Here is a 27,083-nt window from a genome sequence, read left to right as displayed (position 1 = left end):
ATCAATGATGAGATTGCATCTCGACTGTGTGCTGCTATGTCGCTACAATCACTTGTGTATTGTGGTGCAGTTGCGGCTATCAGATTGCACTGTCAGAAGATTCGCTTTCGCGTTATTGGTTTGAGTGACAAAAGAGATCCACCATGGAAAATTCGTCTGGAACGTCGGCGGGACTCACTAAGGCAGGACATTGCTAGACTGATTCAGATCAGCACTGGCAATGCCAGCCGACGGGTGAGAAACAAAGTGCAGAGGGTTTACCGGAACTATGCCATCCCCTGTGAGACACCCGTTGTTGAAATTCTGGACACACTAAAACAGAAACTTTCTGTCATATGCAGTCGGTTACGACGGTATGGCGAAAGTTATTCCAGACGTGTCCAGAATGCAACATACGCGAGGAACCAGCGGAGCTTTTTCAGATCTCTCAACGAATCCCAACAGAGCGCCCAGACAATACAGTTCTCGGTGACGGAAGCGAAAGAGTATTGGGGTGGACTTTGGGGGTTACCTGCCCAGCATGCTGAGTGGATCACCGCCGAAGGCACCCGCCATGTCAATACACCTGGCATGAATTTCGCGGATGTTACCGAAGAGGAAGTTCGACGAGCCATAAACAGCTCGAAGAACTGTAGGGGCCCAGGTCTGGATCGGGTGCAGAATTTCTGGTATAAGAAATTTACCAGCGTACACAGTCGGTTGGCACGCACTATAAATGAGGTCATGAGTCGGCCGGAGGAATTTCCACCTTTCCTCACTGCGGGGATTACCTACCTTATCCCTAAGAAGGACACGGTGCAGGACCCCGCAGACACAAGACCGATCACTTGCTTACCAACCCTCTACAAATTCATCACGTCCATTATTAGTGGAAGGATCAATGCGCACCTCGAGACCAACAACATTCTGTCCGAGGAGCAGAAGGGCTGCCGAGTTGGGTCAAGGGGTTGCAAAGAGCAACTCATTATCGACTCGGTAGTTGTAGGACAAGCAACTAGAGGCCAAAGAAACCTCTTCAGTTGCTATATCGATTATGCCAAGGCTTTTGATAGCGTTCCGCATACCTGGCTAATCGACATCCTACATCTGTATCGCATTGATCCGAAACTAATAAAGTTTTTGGCGACAGTCATGGAAGGGTGGCATACCACCTTATCAGTCCGTACATCTGAGGGTGCTAATACCTCAGAGCCCATCCGTATACGGAGGGGCATCTTCCAGGGGGATTCATTGAGTCCTCTTTGGTTTTGTATGGCACTGAACCCCCTTTCATGGCTACTGAATGATGCTAGAGGGCATGGTTTTGCAATAAAGTATGCTAAGTGCGAACTGACACACTTGATTAACTTAGATGACATCAAGCTGTATGCTGGGACTGACAACCATCTTAGAAGTCTGTTACCAATAATCGACATGTTCAGCCGTGATATTCGGATGGAGTTTGGATTAGACAAATGTCGAATCCAAGCCATCCGCAAAGGCCATCAAGAGCCGCATGCCGGACATAGCATTGGTGACCACCACATCGAAGCTATGACCGAAACAGACTTCTACAAGTACCTAGGAATTCTGAAAGGAACCCATGCTCGAGTTGGTGATCTGAAGGAAGCTCTGCTGTCCGAATTCCTGCGACGTGTAAAGCTGGTGCTGAAATCGCATCTCTCGGGGAAGAATAAAATAAGCGCGTTGAATGTATTCGCTATCCCTTCACTGGCTTATGCATTCGGAATATTGCTGTGGACGAAGACCGACCTGGAAAACGTCCAGCGGCGGATACGGACAACTATGTCCAAATTCCGAATGCATCACCCAAAGTCTGCCATGGAGCGGATGAACCTGCCTCGTGACATCGGAGGTAGGGGCGTGGTTGACGTGGCGGCACAATATCATCGCCAAGTCGACTCGCTGCGCGCTTATTTTTACAGCAAAGAGCAGGCGAGTCCCTTGCATGCGGCTGTCTGTAAGGCAGACTGTGGACTGACTCCACTTAACTTGAAGGATCGATCTTTCAATCCTCTGAGTGGGGTGAAGTCGGACCAGGAGCGGATCGAGGAATGGAAGTCGAAGGCAATGCACGGTAAACACGTGAATTGTCTTTGGCAGCCATTTGTCGATTTGCATCTGTCGAACAGATGGCTGTGTGCTGGGGAGCTCTTTGCTGAGACGGAGGGGTTCATGTGTGCCATTCAGGATGGCGTGGTCGCCACTCGAGCTTATAAAAAGCTCATCATGAAAGAACGGGTGGAGAACGACCAGTGCAGAATGTGTGGTTCGGCGTTAGAGACGTTGGACCATCTCATTTCTGGCTGACTGTTATGGCACCGGTGCAGTACATCACCAGGCATAATGCTGTATGTAAGGTTATCCATCAAAACCTTGCATACAAGCATGGGCTGATCACGGGGACATGTCCGGTTTACCGATACGAGCCGCAAGCAGTACTTGATAGTTCTGCTTACAGCATGTATTGGGACCGGCAAGTTCTGACTGATCGCCATACCGCACACAACAAGCCTGACGTACTGTTAGTTGACAAGACAGGTCGCTCCGCGTATATTATTGATGTTGCTATCCCCCATAATAGCAACATTGAACGGAAATACGTGGAGAAGAAGGTGAACTATGAGCCATTGGCTCGGGAAATCAAAGAAATTTGGCGTCTCGAGCGGGTGGTTGTAGTTCCCATAATATTGTCAGCTACAGGTATTGTACCTAAATCCCTCACGGCTTCCGTTGATGTCCTGGGACTTTCGCACAGTCTGGTTCAAACCATGCAGAAGTACACCATTCTGCATACGTGCTCGATGTTGCGGGGAGTACTCGACGGATTCTCCCACTGACCTACCACCGGCCACCACCACCAGTGCCCCTTTAGTTTTTAAGTAGGTAGGATCGTCTGAGCCTAAATGCTTGGCACTTAGTGCTAGTATTAGATAAAATCCGGCATCTGCCGAGATTGTGATAACTCGGAAATAATAATCGTTGGCACAACAATCCATATTGGATCAGGGCCTTGAAGCGTGTTAGAGCACTTCATTCAAGACCGTAACGGTACACTACAGAACACTGTAGGAGGCAATGTGGTCAGCATTACGCTCGCCCGAGATTATTACCTTGATTTGACTCAGGTACTCATTCACAGCTGAGTCGACTGGTATCCGACGTCAAATCACGATACAAATTCCACTGCCGCCGGCGAGATTCGAACCGCGACCTTCCGTACGACAGCCTTGTGCTCTAACCACTCAGCTATCCCACGTAAATCCGCCCAAAGTTCGGACCAAAGCTTGCCCGGAGCTAATAGACAATTTTTGTTTAGGGATTGAGGAGGAGGACCAAATGGAGAGCAACTCGTTTTCACTTTTTATGGTCCACGGAGAGGTGAGGTAGCGTCTGATGAGTTGCCTCTGCCCAGGTACGAAACCGTATCTGTCTTCATCCCTCTTTTAATTTTTTAACTTTGGGTGTTAAACCCAAAAAGAGGAATCCATGGATCATAGAGAGTGGGAGTGAGTTGCTCTCCATTTGGTCCAGTCCGTCATCAAGTGGATGCGGACTTAAGACTCCTCAATTTCTAAACAAAAATTGTCTGATTGTTCTTATTTAATAGATTTGAGGCATGGAAAGCCTTTGCGATTCCAAAGCCAACGGGTAACATTCAAATTTTCAAAATGATTTTCACCAAGCAATCCTATACCCGGTTCCTGAGAAGCTTCACGGACTACTCGCCAGGTTTTTATGAATTTTCCGCATGCGAACGTTTACCATTATTCTGATATCAACATCAAGATTTCATGACGTATCAACCACGAACCACACGAATCACGATTGATCTGGTTACCCTGTAGAGACGTATATCACCACAAATAGACCCCATTTGCATCAAAAATAATGTTTCCCCATTGTATACAAATAAATCTTAGAAAAGTACGAGTACGAGTACCTAATGTGAAGCTCCTACTGGCGGACTAGACTCTAGAAATAGAATAATGTTTTTTTAATAAACAATAACACAAGTGGAAGCAAAGTGCCCCAGGTTTCCCGGGCCAAGTATGATCAATATCGAATTCCAATTTTATAAATATTTTCGCTTATTTGTAGCATCAAAGGCTTTTGAAGCTTCGAGTCGACGCGAAATGAGCATTTGTTTGGTAATAATCGAATTGTAAACATTATTCGGGAAGATCACTATAGCACATATGACCCATGCGTTCCGTCGAAAGACATATTTAAACGTAATAATAGCTTTCGCCCTGGGTATGGTGCAATGCAAATGAGATACTAATTGGTGAATGTTGGAGTTATAATTCATAAAGTACAACCTGCAACGTGAAGTCAGAGCTCCTAAATGAGAATCTTAAGAGCACACATTTTGAAAGTGTAGAACGAGCAAACGAATATGTTGAAATTGAGGACTCTGGATTCAGTGGGCTTTTCAGTGTGCACTTTCTTTTTATATATTTATTTATAAAAATAACAAATATACGATACGATAGCGCGATCCACCTGAACTTAATTGTTCGCTCCCCGTCGCTTTAAATATAATGGGGTGGAACCCTGTATAAATGAGATGATTGAGGCCCTCCTGGGGAGGTTAGAGCACAAACCACTTAATTAACTCATAATAAATTTTATATTTAATTTACGTTAGAAGAAATCTTTTTTTTTTAATTTCACATTTTCGTATTTTTTTAACAAAATTTTCGATATACAATTTACAACCAAAAAGTAAAAGGCGTGCCTTTTGTACTACTTAGTACTATGCACATCTAATTATCAAATAAAATGACGCACGGATTACATTTAATAATTCGTAGGGAAGTCATCCATGTGGTGAACAAGCTGCTATTGGAACACAGGTTGCCATAAGATTATGAATGCTTTCCACGTTTCTCTGACGCCTGCCTGTACAAAGTCGGAAGCTGTTTCGGTCAGTAAACGCTCGGTGGTTGGCCGCCAAGTTCTAGGGGTAACTTTCTAGATCAACTTCGGACAACTTGGGTAATCTTTCGACTACCGCCCAATCAATAAGTCATTACACTATCGCGGATGTCCTGATTTCAGATGTGATCAAAATCACTTACGCCACTGATCAAATAACACATGTTCGTGTCACTTACTGCGAGGCAGCATTCATTGTCATTGGTATTCGGCCAGCACAAAAAACCGTACACTACGTACACAACTACGATAGATTTTGAATTTGATAGTTTCGTTTATCGCAAAGAACGGCAGTTATAACATGCCACTTAATCTAAGTTGCCCAATTTCATAACGCGCTTCACCCTTAACTAATAGCTTTCATACCTAAATGGTTCATTTTTGAGAAAATCGGAGATGGTGGTAAAACAGTGGCATCTTATGAGAATATAGTGGATTTTCATTTTATAATTTCCACATGAAATTTAGGATGATAAGACAACTGTTTAATAAACCTTGTATTAACAATTACAAGGTCGTGAGTGTACACAAAATCGACAATACGTTGGCCACCCTAGTTTTGGATGTCATACCGCCATGGCGCCAGTTGTCGCCTGCCTGTTCGCCAACATCATCATTAAGATCACAATAAATGACGATATAGCCATCGGCAGGTAAAGAAATGAATCGTGTAGTCAACTGACTACTGTTGACTTTTTTGTGGAATCACGGAAATCCTCAGAGATATCAATATCGACTCCATATTTAGTACAAGAGCTGACAAAGTACGATCTTCGCGCTCTACGCCGAAGCTTTTGGAACCACGTCATAGAGTTTCGTGTAGAGCTCAGATTTCGATGCACTTCATTCGGAGGGCTCTCACACTCCTTCCATCTTACCAGTGAGGATACCAATATTTACGGAGCATCCACGGATTTTTTTTTGGTTCGGACTAATTTCAAAAAAATTAGTTTGGAAAAATCTGAAATTTGTTTGTAAAATTCGGAATTTGATTTGAAAAATTCTGTATTAGACTTACAAAACCAATAGTTATTTAAATTTTCAATCAAGTTCGATATGACTTTTCGACTTCTGACAAAAGTTTCTCGTAATTCGAAATGATTCCCTGTCTTACCTTCTCCTTCACAGGATAATCAGATTCGATTTTGAGGGTAACTTCGAAATAAAAAGAATAATAAGGAATCCCAAGAGAACGGATTGGGAATCCTACACAGCGCACCTGAGTAACAACACTGCCCACCTTCAAGGGGGTGGTGACATCAGGAGCGAATTGGAATTAGAAACGGTGGTGGAAAACCTCAACACAATCGTCATTGACGCATATGAGGCCAGCTGTCCGGCCAAGACAGTAAAGTCATCAAGGGATGTACCATGGTGGAACAAGAACCTAGCCAGAATGAGAACAGAGGTACGAAAACTCTTTAACCGGGCAAAACAAACCGGGGACTGGCAGAGGTATAAAAATGCACTGACTGCGTATAGCAACGCGATCAGGGAAGCGAAACGGAACAGATTAAAAGAATTCTGTGAAGGGATTGAACAGATCACAGAAGCAACCAGGCTGTACAAGGCTGTAGCCAAAGACGGGGGAATATCCTCTGTCTGCTTGAAAAAGGAAGATGGGACATTCACCGAAAATGAGGAGGATAGGGTACACCTGCTTCTCAGAACTCATTTCCCGGGGTCCTACCCCTCGGCGGCAGGCGACAACAATCTGCCTGACACCCCAACAACGAATAAAAGGGGAAGGAAAGAGAGCTGGAAATTAGCAAAAGAGGTATGCTCAGAAGTTAGGCTAAGATGGGCAGTGGGAACTTTTAAACCAATGAAATCTCCCGGAGTTGATGGCATTTTCCCAGCACTTATCCAGAGAGGCCTAGGAATTATCTTAGAGTCTCTTCTGAGGGTGGTAAGGGGGAGCATAGCACTAGGTTACATACCAAGGGCATGGAGACGGGCAAAAATGGCCTTTATTCCGAAAGCGGGTAAAAAGAATCCTTTTCACCCTAAATCTTTCAGATCAATCTGCCTAACATCGTTCGAACTCAAAACGGTGGAGAAGGTCATAGACAACTATATTAGAACTAACGTTCTAAAGCGTAATCCCCTTACATCACTGTCAACACGCTTACCGGGCAGGACGGTCAACTGAAGCTGCTCTGTATCAGCTGACAGAGGTATTACGGGACGCCATAGAAACAAAAGAAGTTGCACTGTGCGCGTTTTTGGATATCGAAGGAGCATTCGACAACACATCACACACAGAGATACAGGATGCCCTGAGCCGCAAAGGAGTGGGAAACACCCTGGCACTCTGGATGGGCAAAATGCTAGAAAGCAGACAAATAGAGGTACAAACAGGTACAAATTCTATTATCATGAACACCACTCAAGGCTGTCCACAGGGTGGAGTACTATCGCCGCTGATGTGGCTTATGGTAGTGGATGAACTCCTGGACGTGTTAACTAATACTGGAATACAAGTCCAGGGCTACGCGGACGACATTGTTCTAATCTGCAGGGGCAAATATGAAGATACCCTATGTGATAGAATCCAAACGGGATTAAGGGTTACTAGTGCCTGGTGCAGGAAGGTGGGACTGCGGATCAACCCAACCAAAACCACCATAGTACCATTCACTAGGAGGCGTGAGCTGGATCACCTGAAAGCCATAACATTACATGATATGGAGGTGAAACGAGAAACAGAGGTCAAATATTTGGGAATCACGCTAGACCAAAAATTACTCTGGAAGACACATGTCGGAAACACTTGTCGGAAAGCCACGAGGGCTCTGATGACTTGCAGATCCATAGCAGGAAAGAAATGGGGTTGCAGCCCGAAGATACTACTTTGGATATATACTGCAATAGTAAGGCTTGCGTGTGTATCAGTGGGGCAATGAAGACATGCCCAACGGCATCCCTGGAGGTCCTTCTGGGATTAACTCCTCTCCATCTGCACATACAAATGCAGGCAAGGAGATCAATATTCAGGATGGCCGGTAGTATGAGTGAGGCGGGGAGCTGCCTAAATCGAAGGAAGATTGATATCCTTTCTAGGCGGTATCCCGAATTACTGATACCGAGGGACAACATGACAACGAGGTTTCACTTCGATAAGAAGTTTGAAACACGTTGGAGTAACAAGGCAAACTGGGAGAGCGTGGCTGTGACATACGGCTTAATTGATACTTGGTACACTGACGGATCCCTCACAGCAGAGGGAGCGGGTGTCGGTGTCATTGGTCCAAGGAAAATGTACTTTGAGCCAATGGACAGGTACACTAGCATATTCCAGGCGGAAATTTACGCCATAGACAAATGTGCCTCCTTTAATCTGCAAAGGAACTACAGGGGGCACAACATAGCTATTCTCACCGATAGCCAAGCAGCGATCAAGGCACTTAGGTCCAACCAGGTGAACTCTAAACTGGTATGGGAATGCCTTGAGAGATTGAATACACTCGGCTCGTCCAACAAGGTCTGGATACTTTGGGTTCCAGACCATGCTGGGTTGGAAGGCAATGAGGCAGCGGATGAACTAGCCAAGAAGGGAACAGGGATGCCTTTACACGGACCAGAACCCTTCTGTGGAATCGGAAACGGTTTCATGGCTATGAATCTAAGAAACGAAGAGAAACGGTTGAGGGAACTATATTGGGCGGGCCTACCAGGGATAGAGCAATCCAGGATGCTTATTGAGGGATACGGACCCATGCGTACAAAGAATTGCTTAAACCTCACCAAAAAGAACCTCCGAATCATAGTGGGAATTCTCACTGGTCATTGTCAACTGAACTATCATCTAGGGAAGCTAGGGATATCTACGGACACTGCCTGCAGGTTCTGTGAGGAGGAGGACGAAATCTCTATGCACGTCCTGGGACAGTGTCCGGCACTTGTGCAAAGTAGGTCGATACATCTGGGAGAACACTTAATATCAGATGCAAAGCTGAAACTTCTGGAAGTGGGGAACATACTAAAGTTCCTAACGGTTACAGGCCTGCTTGAGATACTATGATCAACAGGTATACTATAACCAGTAAAAGGGGCACAATAGTTCTTCAAGGACGCGGTGCGACTTTCCCTTAACAGAATAATAATAATACCTTCTCCTTTTCAAATTGCTGAAACGACCGAAATTTAGCCAGTGGTATCTTTTTCCACTGAAAAATAATAAAATTCGAATAAAGCTTCAAATTTCCAAAAACAATAAATTTGAGATTTCAGAAAGATGCATCTTCCTCAGCCTTTGTTAAATGTAAAATTTCTCAGTGTATCTGGTGGATTTGAAAAATATCTTTTATTCGCCCTTTTATCTAAATTTAGGAGCATAATTTGCTGCATCTGAGCCAATTGAAAATTACCTATCCCTGGTTACCTGAAGTATGTTTGAAGCCACTGTTTATACTCTAGACACACGCACCGTCATTATGATTCGAGGTGCGATTCGGCTGGGTTTCTGAGGAAACTTTCATGTACGTACCTCCTCGCTTCACAGTTCGCTCGCGCTCATGATCAGTGCTAGTGGTAGCACATGTGATGGTACAGATACTAGATAGCCCGCACTGCAGACTTGCTTGAATGAATGCGGACCTGAAGTAAGACCGCTTTTGCTTCTAGTTAGTTGCTTTGCTCGTTGCTCATTTAAAGGTTGGCTGAAGCCAACGCGAAGACTTAAGATAGGCCGTGAAACCAGTTTCGAGTTGAACGGCTGGTTGGCTGCTTCTTCTGCTGGTTCGTTCGTTACTCTCCGCTCGTTATTGCATCCGCAGGGTTTGCTGTTCTTAGTCCCGAATTTTTCACACAGTGCACAACCTCCATAAATTTCCCGTGTAATCGTGCGAAAAACGAGGGTATGCCGTCCGTGATTCACCCCTATTGCATTCACGTAACAATCAACGAGGTATCGCACTCATACCCTTGTGGTACTCTACCTTCCGTGGGTCGAGCTGCATATTCGCAATAGTCCTACGGAGGCGTTCTTGTGTTACTTTTCAGCCCTGCAACAACGAAATGAACGGCCGGGTAACGAGCTCACGAAATGTGCAGCACGTAAACGGGATTCGAGGTTCAGGATTGGAAGGGTGCAAGGTGCAGTGTGTTAGAAATTCCTCAATTTATTAGTGTGCGCGACTCAATGGAGTGAGTGAAGTTCTTTCAACCTAGAGAACGGCTCGGAAAACAAATTACAGAATCTAAGATAAAAGCAGTGAGCCAAATAAAAAGAGGCCAAGCTTAATTTATTGCTCAATAATCTATTATAAAAGCGCGAATTGTGTTTTTGGAGTGCAACAAACGGTCCACCGCGAAGGAATCCAACTCTTTCGGAGAAGAAGAGGCGGATAGAAAGCTTGAGCCAATTGGATACATAACGGCTTCCCATCTAAGTGGATGGTAATGATGTTGCTAGAATTATCGCTAGTTTTATCGCGGTCATGTGGTTGTTTTTAGTCTATCGGTGTTTATGTTGCTAGACCCCAGCGGAAGACTATAGTGCACTTCTTGTAATCGTCGATCACGTTATCCGCTTTGTCGAGCTGCACATATTGTTTCCTGCCCACATTCACTCATGGTTTTGTATGTGCATCGATTACTCACCTGAACATTGCATGCATACACCGTAACCATAGAACCAAAGTACCACCACTCCCGGACTTGGGTGCTCAGTGCACGACACATGAAGGTAAGTCCTAATTTTTTTAATCAGGTAGGCTGATTGCAGGAGTGAAACTTGTGTTTTCAGGTGGAATGTAGTTTTCACTATTCATTTGGCAGTAATTATGCAGGATTATAGTACTACCTGCCGAACGGTTTAAGGGCGTTGAACTTACTATGAAGAAAGTTGCTAATTCCTCTCCATACCCACATAATTAATCATGACTAATCATCAAAAAAATATGGGAAATGAGTCTCGTTCCCCCAAATCAGACAATTGGGGTCATTATGTTGATAGTAGAAGAATGGAAGCCTAAATTTATCCTCCAAAAATTAAACGTGTGAGGCTGAATTCATCATCATCATCATCATCAACGGCGCAACAACCAGTATCCGGTCTAGGCCTGCCTTAATAAGGAACTCCAGACATCCCGGTTTTGCGCCGAGGTCCACCAATTCGATATCCCTAAAAGCTGTCTGGCGTCCTGACCTACGCCATCGCTCCATCTTAGGCAGGGTTTGCCTCGTCTTCTTTTGCTACCATAGATATTGCCCTTATAGACTTTCCGGGTGGGATCATCCTCATCCATACGGATTAAGTGACCCGCCCACCGTAACCTATTGAGCCGGATTTTATCCACAACCGGACGGTCATGGTATCGCTCATAGATTTCGTCATTGTGTAGGCTACGGAATCGTCCATCCTCATGTAGGGAGCCAAAAATTCTTCGGAGGATTCTTCTCTCGAACGCGGCCAAGAGTTCGCAATTTTTCTTGCTAAGAACCCAAGTTTCCGAGGAATACATGAGGACTGGCAAGATCATAGTCTTGTACAGTAAGGTTTGACCCTATGGTGAGACGTTTCGAGCGGAACAGTCTTTGTAAGCTGAAATAGGCTCTGTTGGCTGACAACAACCATGCGCGGATTTCATCATCGTAGTTGTTATCGGTTGTGATTTTCGACCCTAGATAGGAGAAATTGTCAACGGTCTCAAAGTTGTATTCTCCTATCCTTATTCTTCTTCGTGTGTGTGTTTGACCAGTGCGGTTTGATGTTGGTTGATTCGTCTTCGGTGCTGACGTTGCCACCATATATTTTGTCTTGCCTTCATCGATGTGCAGCCCAAGATCTCACGCCGCCTGCTCGATCTGGATGAAGGCAATTTGTACGTCTCGGGTGGTTCTTCCCATGATGTCGATATCGTCAGCATAGGCCAGTTAGTTGGGTGGACTTGAAGAGAATCGTACCTCTTGCATTTACCTCAGCATCACGGATCACTTTCTCAAGGGCCAGGTTAAAGAGGACGCATGATAGGGCATCCCCTTGTCGTAGACCGTTGTTGATGTCGAATGATCTTGAGAGTGATCCTGTTGCTTTTATCTGGCCTCGCACATTGGTCAGGGTCAGCCTAGTCAGTCTTATTAATTTCGTCGGGATACCGGATTCTCCCATGGCCGTGTACAGTTTTACCCTGGCTATGCTATCATAGGCGGCTTTAAAGTCGATAAATTGATGGTGCAACTGTTGTCCATATTCCAACAGTTTTTCCATCGCTTGCCGCAGAGAGAAAATCTGATCTGTTGCTGATTTGGCTGGAGTGAAGTCTCTTTGGTATGGGCCAATGATGTTCTGGGCGTACGGGGCTATCTTATAGATGGTGCTCAGCAACGTGATACCTCTATAATTGCTGCACTGTGTGATATCTCCCTTTTTATGTATGAGACAGATAATGCCTCGTTGCCAGGAGCAAGATATACAAGAAAAATATGCTTTGGAACTGGCTCTAGTGGCTTTATGTCCAGATCCTGTCCGTGCCACATGCTTTGAAGTGCTTAAATGACAATATAGCAGCTTTCGCTTTTCCATTGGTAACCATTGCTTCGTAGTGTTCCAATCTCTCTTGCAATACTTTAGTGTAGAGTTTGCAGAAACCGTCAACTTCCTTCCTCCCACTTTTAACACCTATTCTAGCGCTGTACGGATGCAGGCTCTTGGTCTTGCGAATGATTTTGCATAAGCGAAAGTTTCGCTCACACTCAACCGTCAAACACTCGATTACCTTATGATCGATTTCTCAGCAAATAGTCGCACTTGGTGATGCAGTACTGCCCTTGTCCACAAAAGGTATCGTCTCTTAACGCGAAGCATTGTCCATTACTGAACTGTGGACTGATGTGCGCGCTGCAATTATCTCGAACGTTCGCCTTGGAAATATTTCGATTGTGGCGGTTACTGAGGAACAGCATTCCGGCTAAATTGTCTGGGCCTTCCTGCACCATTCTTTGAGATTCGAGTGAACATTACTTACCTCTCTAATACCAGCCGTACAACCATCATTTTTGATGCATTCATTTCTTGCATCAGCAGCCTGCAGCTTTGTAGATTTCACTGCGATATAGCGAGCCATTGGGACTTTTTCAGTTGAATCATATCTGTTCCCGCTGTCCTAAATATGTTGAAAATTCTTTGTATAGAAAGCTGAAAACACCGCACTTAACCAATACGTCCTTATTGCTGAGTGCTCCGAGCTGTAATTCCACATCAGCTTATTGGGTACCATAAATACACCTCCTCCTAACGTTTGCTAAGTCTTCAGTCCAACGAAGTTTTCAGGGCGAGTTGTCTATGTACAGTTCAATTTTCTTCTTTCTCTTCAGCCTTTGGCTCGTTCACAAGCGTAGTCTGCTCGTCACGAGCGGTTTCGCTATTTGGCTCTATCAAATGCCTTATCTGGATACAATTGCGAGGCTTTTAAATCTCATCCAACGTATCGAACCAACGTTGTTTTGCCAAGCCTTTTGGTCGCTTACCATCGATTTCGATATCCAAACCAATCTTGATAAGTGAATTCTCGTTAGCACAAATTATGTGACCATACCGTCCAAGACGCCACTGTCTCAGTTTTTCCACGACCGGCGCAACCCCATATCGACCGCGGATATCCTTATTTCGGATGTGATCAAAACGTGTCACGCCAGTAGTCCATAGAAACATCTTCGTCTCCATTACCGCAAGATGCCGTTTTATAGTCAACCAACACTACCATAGAGAGCGACAGGATGGACGATATTGCGGTCAATTTTAGATTTCAAATCTTCGTTGGTACGTCGATCATAAAAGAACACCAGTTGCGGAATGCCACTTCATCCAGGTTGCACTAACACGTAAAGCAATTTCATAACGCAGTTTTCCATTGCCTGATAGTATTCTTTTTTTTTCTTCAGCCTTTGTCCCGTTCACAAGCGGGGTCGGCTCGTCGTGATCGACTTCGCCATTTGGCTCTATCGAATGCCTGATCTGGGTGCAATCTCGAGGCTTTCAAATCCCTATCCAGCGTATCAAGCCACCGTTGCTTAGGTCTGCCTTTTGGTCGTTTACCATCGACTTCGATGTTCAGACCAATCTTGGCAAGTGAATTCTCGTTTGCACGAATTGCGTGACCATACCATCGAAGACGCCTCTCTCGCAACTTTTCCACGATCGGTGCAACCCCATAACGATCGCGGATATCCTCATTTCGGATGTGATCTAAACGTGTGACGCCACTAGTCCAATGTAGCATCTTCGTCTCCATTACCGCAAGACGCCGTTCATTGTCTTTCATGGTCGGCCAACACTCAGAACCATAGAGAGCGACTGGACGGACGACATTGCGGTAAATTTTAGATTTGAGACGTTCGTTGATACGTCGATCACAAAGGACACCAGTTGCGGAAAGCCAGGTTGCGTTAATGCGTGAAGCAATTTCATAACGCAGCTGATAGTATTGACCCGAGATATTTAAATCACTCAGTTCTGGGCAGGTCACTGCCACCGACAGTGATTGTGCCTGTTACATGGGGATCACCATCATCACCATCTAGGCCTGCCTTAATAATGAACTCCAGACATCCCGGTTTTGAGCCGAGATCCACCAATTCGATATCCCTAAAAGCTCTCTGGCGTCCTGACCTATGCCATCGCTCCATCTTAGGCAGGGTCTGCCTAGTCTTCTTTTTCTGCCATAGATATTGTCCTTATAGACTTTCCAGGCTGGATCATCCTCATCAATACGGATTAAGTGACCCGCCCACCGTAACCTATTGAGCCGGATTTTATCCACAACCGGGCGGTCATGGTATCGCTCATAGATTTCGTCGTTATGTAGGCTACGGAATCGTCGATCCTCATGTAGGGGGTCAAAAATTCTTTGGAGGATTCTTCTCTCGAACGCGGCCAAGAGTTCGCAATTCTTCTTGCTAAGAACCCAAGTCTCCGAAGAATACATGAGGACTGGCAAGTTCATTGGAGAATGGATGACTAAATTTATTCTCTAAGAATTAAAAGTGTGAAGCTCATGATAAAATCCTAGATCCTAGAATAATGAATTTCACTGCAGTGGAGTTATCGCCCTTTCCTAATGTGTGATCTGTTCACCGCCGTTTTCGGCTTTTAATCAACAGAGAGCATCTGCACAATCTCTAGATAGACGTAGCTTCTCGGTCAATATAGTGTCAGATCAGAATACCCCGTTAATAGAGCGCAATCAGGAGTTGATATCAACTTCTTTGCTGCTCTCATATAGCAGTACAGGAAGAATATTGAAACATATATGTTACGATATGCGATATATCAGAGGATTTCACTGCAGACTGCAATGGCCCTGTCATTTAATCGTTCGTCAATCGCTCAGGTTGCCGCTCCTACAATCGCATATATATCATCCGGAAAGACCATTGCATATTGTCCTATGGAAGAAGGCCACTTCTCCTGCTCCCTGTTCTGGTTTTGAGTTATCAGTCTGAAAGACTTCAGTATATCCCTCCACGCATTGTTCTGATTCGTCCCGGTTTTCTCCACGTTTGAGTATAACTTCATATCTTCTAGCGAACAATTGTATGGGGATGTATCCCTTATCTCTGGAGGGCAAGGATCATTCAATTTCTTCTTTTTATTTTGGTTTACTGAAAGTCCATGTCTTAGCACCAAGTGTAAATCAGATCATCGGCGCGTTGTATATTTCTAGTTTGCAAAGCAGTGAGTTCACCAACATATTCCACAGAAGTGACGGTAGAACTCTCTCCTTCGCGATAGCCTTTTTGCTCCTTCTGTTGTCAGGTAGCCATTAACACCTATTTCAGCATACAGTATTCTCATCCTTAGCTTAACATATTAATTGAACTATCGTTGACACTAGGCTCTCTGGCAGCGTAACAAAATATTTGGAAAGGCAGTTGGCTGAGGAGCCAGAGAATTTAATGGGGATAGCGGAACTTCCGAATGTAGGACCTGAAAGGTTTGGGGTTTTCACCCTTCAGTGAGTTTTCAACACTGGTCAGATATTCGTTTTTGGACTTACGTATAAAGGATTTCACCGAGAAACGCAGAGAACTAAATCAGCATACGTTCTGGAAGACAGGAACTTCTTCCTCGCAATGTGTTTTTGACGATTTTTTTGTGGACTTCAATGGTGAGTCAGACAAGGTAAGAGCGTAAGCACTTAGAAGAGGAGGGGGCGTAACAGGGAAGAAAATCAGATAAAGTGGTATAGAAGGTGTTGAGAGAAAAGAGGAAGGGAACTCCGTTGATTACCGCCAGGGCTGAGTTCAAACCTTTGAGGTTCGCCTTACGAAAGTTAAACTTTTTTAGGTTTGCGCGCGACAGGAGAGTGAACTCGGGATATCTGAGTATCGAACTCGAGAGTAGGATGATGGGGGTCAGGGGCAACGTAAGAGGGGGCATGAGGCGATTGGGAAAGGTAACACACAGGAAAGTTTTAGAGGATAAGTTCAAGAGTGCGATCTAAGTGGCTTCTAGAAAGGTTAAATTGGAGGGCGGCACATGTGTACATGAAAGTGGATAAAGGAAAGGACGGGTGGGTGAAGTTATTAGGGAAGGATGGAAGGCCGGGAGTAATAGGTCAGGAAATCGTAGGAAGATTAAAGTCGCCACAGAGGATGAAATGAAGTAAGGAGAACTAGACGATTAAGACTTCTGACAATCTGTCGAAGAGGTCCTCGTACAGAGATGGGGGCTGAGGCAGGGAAAATATACACACGACATGATAAAGGGGCATATGTTTGGCGAAACGACTCGTATGGTGACAGAATTGTAGGTGGAGGAGGAGGAGGAAAAGATGATTTCGGCACGGAGAGGAGACTTAACAGCTATTAATGCACCCCCGCCGGTTGTCTTGTCAAGCACAGCGCAGCCTCTGTCACAACGAAAAACCGAGTAACCTTCGAGGATCTCGGAATCTAAAATCCTGTCATCCAACCTTAGACCTCTTACATTTTGGTAAAATAGAAGACAAGCGAGCAGGCCGGAGATTTTCATCAGATTAGGTTCGTCGTGCGGTTTTGAAGACCACCATTCATAACCCTAAATTCGCGTATCAGGTACCGCTGCCATACGGGTTCAGGACGGCAGCTTCCTTGGAGTTCTTGCCCAAAGCAGAGGGGACTGCTTTGTCTGGATTGAGTGTCTAGGGATAATGAGACAATGCTGGACTTTTGACGCAGGCTTGATGCTTTGGAGGACGCTATCTTGGGCAGACGTAAACTCCGCCGGACTCACTGGTGTCGATGGTGGACGGATGGCGAGTTCTGAAAGACGTCTCGGCAAGCGACCATCAATACATTGCCTTCGAAATGGTGGACACAACCTCTTGGTTTGCGCCACCCCGGCGCTCTTTGTATGCGTGGAACCTCGCGAAGGTGAACACTAGGAGATTTGTCCAAACTCTTGGAACAAGTAGTTATTGTCCTACCCAGAAAAGTAATTGCCTTATTTTGCCTAAGCTGGACTTGTCACCACATTTGTTAAGGAAGATGTTGACTTGGTCCTGTAGAAGTTTGTTGACATGGTGGTTATCTTTATCTGCTGCTAATAACAGAACGTCATCAGCATATTGGTAGATATATACTGATCCATGTGTTTTCTTATGGAGAGTGGTTGTGTATAAATTGAAGAGTATTGGACTCAGAACGCTTCCCTAGGGTAAGTCAGTTTCAAACCATTCATCCAGCATCAAGTACTTTACTTCAAGAAACTTCAACACCCACGTGCAGATATCAGCTAGGATTTTATTCGTTCTCATAATATTAGCCAAATTTCTGAATTTAACTCTCTCATAGCCTTGCTGATGTCCAACGTAAAAGCCTTCACTATTTTCCCTTCACCGTTAGCGATGGACACCTGAAGCAGAAACTCATTTATGCACGATGTTCTGAGAGAGTACTCTAAGTTTCCGCAAACAGGTTAACTAGAGAAATAGGTCTGTAGTTTACTATGTCCGAGGGATCTTTGTCTTTCTTAGGAACCGATCAAATTTTTATGTTCTTCCATTCCAGAGGTGGTTGGAATTTTTTTCAAATTTTATTAAATGAGTTGAGAAGGTGAAGTCTATTGCTGTCATTTAACCAGTTCACATAGTTGTACAGAATTCTATCGCTCCCAGGAGCCCGGTTTTGCGCCGAGGTCTACCAATTCGATATCCCTAAAAGCTGTCTGGCGTCCTGATCCACGCCATCGCTCCATCTTAGGCAGGGTCTGCCTCGTCTTTTTTTTTCTTTTTCTACCATAGATATTGCCCTTATAGACCTTATAGACGGGTGGGATCATCCTCATCCATACGGATTAAGTGACCCGCCCACCGTAACCTATTGAGCCGGATTTTATCCACAACCGGACGGTCATGGTATCGCTCATAGATTTCGTAATTGTGTAGGCTACGGAATCGTCCATCCTCATGTAGGGGGCCAAAAATTCTTCGGAATATTCTTCTCTCGAACGCGGCCAAGAGTTTGCAATTTTTCTTGCTAAGAACCCAAGTTTCCGAGGAATACATGAGGACTGGCAAGATCATAGTCTTGTACAGTAAGAGCTTTGACCCTATGGTGAGACGTTTCGAGCGGAACAGTCTTTGTAAGCTGAAATAGGCTCTGTTGGCTGACAACAACCGTGCGCGGATTTCATCATCGTAATTGTTATCGGTTGTGATTTTCAACCCTAGATAGGAGAAATTGTCAACGGTCTCAAAGTTGTATTCTCCTATCCTTATTCTTCTTCGTGTTTGACCAGTGCGGTTTGGTGTTGCTGGTTGATTCGTCTTCGGTGCTGACGTTGCCACCATATATTTTGTCTTGCCTTCATTGATGTGCAGCCCAAGATCTCGCCTCAATTGCCGCCTGCTCGATCTGGATGAAGACAGTTTGTACGTCTCGGGTGGTTCTTCCCATGATGTCGATATCGTCAGCATAGGCCAGTAGTTGGGTGGACTTTAAGAGGATCATACCTCTTGCATTTACCCCAGCATCACGGATCACTTTCTCGAGGGCCAGGTTAAAAAGAACGCATGATAGCGCATCCCCTTGTCGTAGACCGTTGTTGATGTCGAATGGTCTTGAGAGTGATCCTGCTGCTTTTATCTGGCCTCGCACATTGGTCAGGGTCAGCCAAGTCAGTCTTATTAATTTCGTTGGGATACCGAATTCTCTCATGGCCGTGTACAGTTTTACCCTGGCTATACTACCATAGGCGGCTTTAAAGTCGATGAACAGATGGTGTAACTGTTGTCCATATTCCAACAGTTCTTTTTGGCTTTCTTAATTTCTATCCTCCAGTTTTCTGAGGCGTTTCTTTTTCTGAGGAAGTTCCTGAAGTTAGGCACTCGCCTGAAATCTCTTAAGGCACTCATTTTTTCGAAGAAGTATGGTTTTAGGTCCGCATCGCAAGTTTGATTTTCTATTGAATGCTATCGGTCAAGCCTTCAATGGTGTCCTGTGGTTGCATCTTTCCAATTAGATTATTTAGTTTGTTTGTGGCAATTTTGATACCTGGTTGGACTGTAAATGATTTGCTTTGTGGGAGCTTTTCCAGTACCAAGAGAGCGCCTAAGAGTTGGTAAGGGAGATATCCGGGACTGAGGACCTAAAACTCCCTGTTAGAGTTATTACTGCAAGGTTCTATCATCGTTATTTAGTACTCGAAAGTCGCTTAGTTTTAGTGCCTGGTTAACAGTATCCCCAAAGGCTGTTGACCTGGCGTTCAGGTCGCCAAGGATTATCGCATTGGGACGGTTTAATAGAAACGCAATTAGTTTCTTGATATCTTTTTTAAACGACGAGGCGTTCATTTGAGGGGGAAAATAGACCGATTCCACAGTCATGTTGGGTTGAGGGTTACACGTTTCCCCAATGAGATGCTTTGAACATGATACTGTAACACTCGTTAAAGTAGTTTTCAATAGTTTGGCAATGTGTCCGAGCTACCCCCAGTTGTAGCACTGTACCTCTCGCTGTTCAAAATGATCTACCTTTGAAGTAGGTTTCCCCCAGAAAGATCAACTTAACCGTGCCCGTTAGGAGATGTAGATCTGTGTTTTCTTTGTCTGTTCTGCTAAACTTCTGAACTTTCAAAATTTTAACAGACGACTCCGACCGACTTGCTATCTTTTCCTTATCCCAGTTTAGAGAAACATATTTAATAATTCCGTAGCGGCATGTTGCGCTGAACGGTATAAAGGGTTTGCAACTCAGGGATTTTACTCTTTTGCCTGCTTCCCAGACATTGCTTCGGAATTGTCATTGTCGGAAGGGGAAGTCATACCCACTTCCATACACGCCTCCTTTTCCACGTTATTATCTACAACTCCGGTAATTATTGTCGGAGCCCTGCCCGGGGACTCTCCTTCGCCCTCCACGCTAATAGCACTTTAGATTCCGATTTCGCACCAGGGTACGAAAAGCAAGTGTTGAAGTGTTGAATTAAATAGGCACACAATACTTAGGTGAGTGCATATTTCTCTGTGAATCCTGTCAGTAAGTAGGAACTAGCTTTATGGTCTCGGTTACTGACTTCTGGTCCAATCTCATTAGCGTCTACGCGCTATTGACTGCAAGCTTATCTCTTCTAACTTTTTTTAATACACGGACTTCATGTGATGAAAACAACCTATTTTACTGCAGCTTGTGGTTGTGGATGGGCCCCACATTTAACTTAAATTCGTTGGCTACTAGAAGATATCTTTTTATGATTTTTTTGTTTTACGTCCCCTTGATTTGGATTTATAGCGCTTATTTGTATCTACACGTATTTTCCGGGCGTACTTCATATAAATACAGTCTGTCAAGTAAGAGCGTGGTCGACTTCGCCGACAGGTAATGGAAGATTTCGCTCTAATTCCTTCGCGAGCCGATAGAGGGAAGCTTTGTCCTTGATGCATTGTCAACAAAGATTCAGTTGTCGTTGATCTTTTGAAAGAGAATCACGTTAAACGCCATGACTGCTAAGTACGCGTCGCGCTACGAGGCTGTGTTCCTTTGCATCCACCCGAAAGGTCCCAAAATGTCGCAATCAGCGGCTGCTAAATATATGAGAAAGTCGAAGGCATTTGTACAGAAGTGGACACAGCGATATAAAGTGACTAAAAATGTCGATGATTTACCAGAACTTGGCTCGATAGGAAAAGTGAACAAAAAATATGAAGAAAGAATAGTGAATTTGTTTTGGCGGAATCCTGCTTTAACACTGCGGCAAGGACAAGCAAAATTAATGGCAAAAGGTTTAGATATATCCTACGAAACTATCCGAACCCATCTTTATACTCATGATCTGAAATGGCGCAACACAATGACGAAGCCTCTGTTGACTGAAAAACATGTGACAAAGCGACTCGCTTGGGCGCATGAGAATATTGATAGAGATTTTGAAAATGCCATTTTTACTGATGAATGTTTTTTATGGGCACGTTCTGTCCTCACGCAAGCCTGGTCAACTTCCACCAATAGGCTTGTTCAGTGGACCGTAAAACATGGAATAAAGGTGCATCTTTGGGGCTGCTTCTCAAAGCAGGGATTCGGCACTTTGCACCTCTTTACTGGCAACCTAAATGCCGAGAAAATGATAAAAATCTACAAAAAGGCTTTACTGCCATCTGCCAAACGATGGTTCATTATAAGAAATGAAGATTGGATTTTGCAGGAGGACAACAATCCTAAACACCGCAGCAAGGTCTGTACTCAGTGGAAAACTCAATCTGGCATTGTTACATTGGATTGGCCGTCGCAGTCGCCCGATGCAAACCCTATTGAAAATGTGTGGGCACATATTAAACGGAAGCTTCGTGGAAGACGCACATACACTTTCAAGCAGTTGTCTTATGAAATTCGTCGGATCTGGAGATCCTTGCCACTAGAATACGCCGTCAAATTAGTAGAAAGCATGCCTTGGAGATGCCAGGCAATTATCGACGCCGGTGGTGACTGGACACATTATTGACCGAATTGCATCATTGTTTGTAATGTGTACAATGAATATATGAATATGAAAGTTTCATCAAATAAATTTTTTTATAAATTAACACGACCACGCTCCTACTTGACTTACTGTATGTATGTCAACTGGTAAAACTGCAGCGACAATCATGTAAGATGCATGGCGTCATTTATTTAATAGTTTCTTAGAGGCGCGGTTTAGATATGAACTTATCTCATTCTAGAAAAAGTGATAAGACTTTCGAGACAAATTGTGGGAGTTAAGAAATCATTTTATGAGTACATGGCACAATGTAGCATTAACAATTGTCTTGTCGATGCGATTGTGAATTATCAACTTTCCTGGCGCACCCTAAGATTTTTCGATTCATTCAACACCTCCATTCCCAAACTGTCTTAAAGGTTACATCTCATATGAGAGTTGGAACATGCCATGCGAGACTGTTCGATGATGCAGTCACGATACATGAGAGACCATACATTTATCGTGATTCGTATGGATGCTACGTGCTGGTAAGTTGTCTTACCACTTTCCATACTCCTATAAAATCGACCTCCTGATGATCTTATGTTAGACATTGGAGTTTTACTCCAGAGCCAAACAATAGCCTGGGCTAGGCCTAGCACCTCAGCTAACTCTGCGCTTAGAGTTGGCGATTGTTTGCCTATAAAGCTTTAATAATATTTCATGGTTCCCCGTGAACGGAGCGCATATAAGGTCTGAAAATGCTATCTGCTGGCCTGAACAGCCACATCATTTGAGTGAGGGCAACTAGATAACAAACCGTGCATAGAATCTAGTGGTCGTTGGCCTTCTTTCTCCATATAACTATATATGTACCTATCGAAGGCATTGGATAAAATAAGTTATGATTTGATATTCTTCATGGATTTATTCGTTTATTTTCCGCATTCTAAAGAAAACTTCACAATTCATGGATACAGAGAATCATATGAAAGTAATTAGCATCTGATTTTAGATACTTGTTGCTATTTCAAGTTTCAGCTCATCCCTCCAAGATGCCTACATGGATCATGAAGTATAGACGTGGGATTCTACACGAACTTATCCATTGGCTTTTATATCTGTGTTATTTATGCGATCTATCTCGGAAGAAGTGAGAATGGAAATAGTGAATGAATAATGGATGCGAATCATTATACACGATTGAGCACGGATTAATGGTAGATAATTAACGCCCACATACGTGAATCCATTTGGGTATGTTCCTGGTAAAGGTACAGTTGCTATTTTATTGCGGGTTCAGATGGGAATTTCGATACTTAGATAGCAAAGTTGGGAACGACATTGAGGGTATTTGAAAAACGAAGCTTTGATGAAGGGTTTTACTCTGTAACGGTCAACTATTCGAATTCTAGTCACAAAAGCCAGAAGAACTCTTATGGCGAAAGCAAACGCTATTTGCAAACATTGAATTTATTCATTTAGAGTTTTAATATAATATTCTAGTCACCTAGATCAAGAACTCATGCGAATAATAAAGAGCATAAATAATCCACCCAACTACCCACGGCAATTGTTATTAGCACGAATGTGAAGATTGACGTAGTGTCGGCATATAATGTGGCCCGAGGTGCGCAATTTACAGTGGCCTAACACATGTGGAGATAAGTGATAATTTCACAACAAAGCCGTAATGAACCGCTTTCATGTTGGTTGAATTCCTACATTTTAGTTCCATTCACAAATGTACACACGATAACCAATTTTCAGTCCAATTAGAGTGGAGCTGAGAAGACGTAAACCATATAATAAACAACATGTTCCGACCATTAGAACTTGAATTCGAAAAGATCTTGAATATGTAACTGCTTAAGGTGAAGCTAAATACCAGTAACCTTTGTTAGAATATTTGGACCAGGCATCGTTACACCTGGTCAATTATAACTGACCTTATTATTAGAATCGAGACGGTGTTTGTCTGTCCGTCTGTCTTTTTTTTTTTTTTTTTTTTTCCATCGCAATTTGGACAGTCGGGTGAGGTCTCCAATTTAAACCTGTGAAGGTATTGGAGATATCCTCCATGTCCCGTGAGACTCTCTCCCTCTCAGCCTTCTTCGTCTGCAATAAGGGAGAGATTGGCTTCGCATGGTATATATTCGCCATCTCATTTGCCAAGATGTCAATGGTCATCATTCCAGAGATGACGAATGCTGCATCATCTGAGACAGTCCTGAAGGCAGAGCATACCCTCAGAGCTGTCCTCCTGTAGACTGCATTCAGTTTGCTAGTGTTAACTGACATCCGCAACGCCTCGTTCCAAACTGGGGTCGCATAGAGCATGATTGAGGTCACCACCCTGGCTATAAGCAACCTAGAGGTATGCCGTGGCCCTCCCACGTTCGGCATCATCCTGGCCAGGGCCATACTGGCAGTGGATGATTTATCACAAACATACTGTACGTGTTGCTTATAGCTGAGCTTCCTGTCTATCACCACCCTCAAGTATTTGATGGCCGGCTTGGAAGTGATGATATGATTCCCGACTCTAACACAGGCGTAATTTCTCTTCCGGCGCTTCGTCATGAGGACCGCTTACGTTTTTTCCTCCGCAAGCATCAGACCAGAGCTCTCCAACCAGCATTTGACAGCACTGATTGCCTCGCTTGAGTATAACTCAGCATCTTGGAGGTGCTTTGCGACAACAACCAGTGCTATGTCGTCAGCGTAACCCACCACTGTGGCTTCCTCCGGAAGGGGAAGATTAAGTACATCGTCGTACATGATGTTCCACTGTAGTGGGCCCAATACGGAGCCCTGCGGGAAACCCGCGGAAACGACGTACTCCTGCGGTCCGTCATCAGTGTCGTACCAGAGCCTCCTTTCAGTTAAATAACCATCGACAATTGCGGCGAGGAAGGCGGGAATACCAACCTTCGCGAGGGATTTCCGGATTAGATTCCAATTGGCCGAATTGAATGCATTTTTCACGTCCAGGGTTACTACCACGCAATATTTGCTGGTACTACCCTTTCCGTGGATTGCATCTTCGGCCAAGCCAGTAACCAATTTGATGGCATCAATGGTTGATCTGGCTTTACGGAACCCATACTGCCGATCTGAAAGGCCGCCTTGGCTCTCAACTACTGGGAGTAATCTATTATAGATTACCCGCTCTAGCATTTTCCCCACCGTGTCCAAAAGACATATGGGTCGGTATGAGGATGGTTCACCTGGTGGTTTACCAGGCTTAGGCAGAAGCACCAACTTCTACCGCTTCCATACCGCTGGAAATATTCCCTCGGACATGCACGCTTCGAACAACTCAGCGAACATGTCCGGCCTGGATTTCACGGCAAGCTTAAGAGCCTTATTCGGTACTCCGTCCAGACCCGGTGCTTTATTGTCTCCTATTCTGCCGCAAATCTCCAGGAGCTCGTCTCTGGTGACTGGCGGGATTGCCGTCACATTCAGAGGTGGTTGGAATGTGTCGGTGTTCTCCTCTTGCTGGGGGAATAACCCCTGGATGATTTTCAACAAGAGGGCGGGGCACTTGATCTGCGGAGACGAACGGCCTCTAAATCGTCCCATCACGAGTCCATAAGCTCTCCCCCACGGATTTACGTCCGCTTCTGAGCAGAGCTCCCTAAATCATTTCCTCTTGCTTCGCTCGATGGCGAGCTTGAGGGTTTTGCGGGCTGCCTTGTAAGCGCACTCTTTCTGCCCTTGATCGATTCTACCTACCGCCCTCTGAGCCGCTCTTCTGGTTCGGTGGCAGGCTGATTGAAGGCCGGTGAGTTCATCATTCCACCAATAGTTTGGTCTTCTACGGGGGAATGCGCACCTCCTAGGCATGGACGCGTCACATGCTTTGGCGATGCATTGAGCCAGATGGACAGCTCTTTCCGTAGAGGCGCCTGCTATATCAGGTTGATCCAACCACACCTCTAAGAAGCTCTGCTCATCCAAAGATTTTGCAGACCAGCCTGAAATCTTTTTCGGTTTCGGGCATGATCGCTCTTTGCCCTGAGGTTCGACACATGTCTCAAAGAAAACTGCCTGGTGATCGCTGTGGGTGTAGCGTTCGCTGACGCACCAGGATATACCACGCGCCAGCGAAGGGCTGACAAAGGTCAGGTCTACAACCGAGCCTGATCCCCCTTTCTGGAAGGTGTTTACAGCACCTTCGTTAGCCAAAACTATGTCCATCTGCGCAAAAGCTTCTAATAAACTGCGCCCCCTAGCATTTGATTCCCTACTACCCCACTCTAGGGCCCAAGCATTGAAATCACCAGCAATCACCTTTGGACTTCGTCCCTTCGCGTCGAGAACAAGATTATCAAGCATTTGCTCGAATTCAGACAGTGTCAAACTTGACGGGGCGTAGCAGCTGTATACATATACACCACTTATTTTCGCCCACACGAAGCCACTGCCTGCCTGACTTGCAGTACATTGTATGGCCTGTCGACCGCAAGCCCATATCGCCGCTCCACCAGTCGAATCTTTGACCCATATGCCACCGTGACGGTGTCTATACGGTTCGCTTATGATGGCGATTTCCATCTCAGATTCGAACGTGGCCTGCTCAAGTAAATCCTGAGCGACCCTGCAATGATTCAGGTTTATTTGAATAAACCTCATTTTCTCATTGCAGTGAGCGCCTTCCTAAATTCTGGACATTTACCACTCCCGGCAATATGCCGGTTATCCTGTCCCTCTTTTACTTCGCACAATAGGCACTTGGGGTCCCTATTGCACGCTCTGGCAATATGGCCTTTCTCCCCACACCTTCTGCATCGATCGGATCGATCAATGCTGCTGGTGCATGCCTTCGCGAAGTGTCCAAACATGAGGCATTTAAAGCACCTCTTCAGTGAAATTTGTTCCCTTAAACGGCAAACAACCCATCCAATCCGAACCCTTCCGGCAGCCAATAATATCTGTGCTGCCTCCGCTGGTACTCGTATTGTGGCTGTTTGAGTACCACCATAGGCTTTTCGTAAGCCCACAATAGACTCCTCGGTGAGTTCTTTCAACTTGAATTGCTCCTTCAGAGCTGTACAAATTTCTGCTTTTGATGTTACTTCATCGAGATCCTTACATTGTATGTAGATCTCATGTTTTTGGGCACGCACTGCGGCATTCTCCCCAAGTGAGTCCTTCACCCGAGTGCGAAAGTCATCAGTCTTGCCCACGCTAGATCTTTTTAGCTCGAACATGAGATCCCCTTTCTGGGTTCTTCGGATTCGATTCACATTTC

General features: G+C 44.8%; 1 protein-coding gene across 1 annotated transcript in view; it reads left to right on the top strand.

Annotated features, from left to right (window-relative positions):
* The first annotated feature begins 9,467 nt into the window (after positions 1 to 9,467).
* Positions 9,468 to 27,083, top strand: part of LOC119654515 — a 118,617-nt gene continuing 101,001 nt past the window's right edge. Inside the window, exon 1 of the mRNA XM_038059953.1 lies at positions 9,468 to 10,630. The gene's annotated coding sequence lies outside the window, so the exon portion shown is untranslated. The remainder of the gene's footprint in view (positions 10,631 to 27,083) is intronic.

The sequence above is a fragment of the Hermetia illucens genome, chromosome 4, assembly GCF_905115235.1.
Source record: "Hermetia illucens chromosome 4, iHerIll2.2.curated.20191125, whole genome shotgun sequence".
In the NCBI taxonomy this organism is placed as follows: Eukaryota; Metazoa; Arthropoda; class Insecta; order Diptera; family Stratiomyidae; genus Hermetia; species Hermetia illucens.
This window is presented reverse-complemented; position numbering and strand designations above follow the sequence as displayed.